Below are 2,413 nucleotides of genomic sequence, written 5' to 3'. Positions count from 1 at the left end.
ATATATACACATATACATACATGTGTTGTGTATATATACATACATATATATATATACATACATATATATTCATACATATATATATATATATATATATATATATATATACATATATATATATGTACGTGTGTGTGTGTGTGTGTGTGTACACATTACAATGTTGATGCCATAAAATTACATTGAAATACATCTCAACATAAGATTTGTGAAGGAAAAATAGTTCGTAATCATTTAATTGCCAAAAGCATAAGGAGATAAGTAAATAAGAAATTGAGATATAAGAAAGCAAAAATGTTTGAAGAAATATAAATAGCTGTTGAATAATGTAGTTGTTGAAATATGCTGTAAATTTTGGAAGTAGATTCTCAAGTAGATCCCAGGAAGTAAGAGTGATAGAATATAGAAAAGAAAGATTAATCTCAAAGTAATAAAAAGCAAATTAAAAAGTTTATGCAAATTAATGCAAAACGTGTTCAGTTTTGGACGCTTCGGCACACAATGAAAATAATTTGAACGTAACTATACAGAATCAAATATTGAATTTCGTTTTATTAAAGGTGTGTGTGGGGGGGGGGGGATTTTGGTTAGTTTATATAAAAGAAGGTTAAAAACTAACAATAGTATTAATAATTATAAATAATAACGTGCAAACATTGGATTAAAATTTTTTTGGTTATTTATAAGCTTAATCTGCTTCGAGATTCACTGTTTCCAAAATAATCATTTCACGTTCTCGATTCTTTAAATTATTATACCGTCAGCAATATTAAAAGGCAAAGGTTACCAGTGCGGCTCGAACCCACGTACCCTTTACAAATAGCAGACATTCTAGCATTGGATCCAAGAAATCCTTTCCTGCTTGCAGGAAGTGTGGGTTCCAGTTCCACGGGCAGCCTTCGACTTTTTGTATCCAAAGGTTTTTTAACCCAATTTTCACACCTTATTATTTACAAGATTTATCCACTTCGAGATTCACAGTTCCAAAAATAACTAACTCACGTTCTCGATGTTTCTAAATTATTATAATATCAACAGAATTAATGATATTTTGATAATTATATAACACCAAGGTAGCGAGTTACCAGAATCGTTAGCCTGCCGGGCAAAATGCTTAGCAGCATTTCGTCTGTCTTTAAATTCTGGGTTGAAATTCCGCTGAGGTCGACTTTGCCTTTCATCATAAAGTAAGTACCAGTTGAGCACTGGTGGGTGGGGGTCGATGTAATTGATTTACCCCTTCCCCCAAACTTGATGGCTTCGTGCCAAAATTTGAACCCAATATTTATATAATACCAAGGTAGCGAGCTGGCAGAATCGTTAGCACGCCGAGCAAAATGCTTAGCGGCATTTCATACGTCTTTACGTTCTAAGTTGAAATTTTACTGAGGTCAACTTTGCCTGTCATCCTTTCGGGGTCGATAAAATAAGTATTAGTTGAGTAGATGTCATTGACTTACTCAACTCTTAGGAAATTATTGACCTTGTGCCAAAATTTGAAACCGATACTTATATTATGCCATGGATAACAAAAAAGGTTTTTTAAATTGTTCAAAGTGGTTATATGCTTCAATGAAGCCGCGTTTCCGACATGGAACCATATTCCAAAAGAAATAAAAAATCGCTCTGTCATTGCGAATCTCAAGCCACTTCATTTTGAAGCTATCCTGTCATGTTTCAGCTTGAATTGCATAATTTCCTATTAGGTCCCCACCACCACCGCCACCAAGTACAACATCTCTTTAAGTTTACATTCAAAATATACCGAATATGTATTTGTTTATATTTATATATTGGTCGATAAAACTGAAACAAGGAATCGGTAGTATATTAAGAATGATTCAATCGGCTATACGTCTCTGTATACCCCAACTGTGCCTTTTACTCTATCATTTATCTGGCCATCCTAGTATTTGAAAATCTATTTGGACTTCTGTTTTAAATTCTTCCTGCGTTCCTCATTCCACTTATTCGTATAACAACTATAACAACGATTTCAAATTTTGACACAAGGGCAGCAGTATAGGGGAAATGACTAAGTTGATTACATCGACCCCAGTAATCAATTGGTACTCATTTTATCGACTCCGAAATGAAAAGTAAAGTCGACCTTGGCGGCATTTGATCACATAACGTAAAGACGGACGAAATGCCGCTAAGCATTTTGCCCGGTGTGCTAACGATTCTGTCAGCTCACCGCCTTATTTTAAGTACTGTATTATTCATCATTGTGTAGGTGAACGATTAGCAGAAACGACAGCTAGAGTCTCTGCCGGATTTATAGTTTTGCTATCCATCCCTTTGGTGTTACTCAAATAAGAACCAGTAAAATACTGAAATCGTCTGTCCTGTTTTACTCCCAAATCGATGGCATTTGTGTTAATGTTAGAAGTCAATTCAAAATACACACACACAC

Source organism: Octopus bimaculoides, chromosome 2 (genome assembly GCF_001194135.2).
Source record: "Octopus bimaculoides isolate UCB-OBI-ISO-001 chromosome 2, ASM119413v2, whole genome shotgun sequence".
NCBI lineage: Eukaryota > Metazoa > Mollusca > Cephalopoda > Octopoda > Octopodidae > Octopus > Octopus bimaculoides.
The sequence above is the reverse complement of the archived record's forward strand: the minus strand, read 5'-3'. Positions refer to the sequence as shown.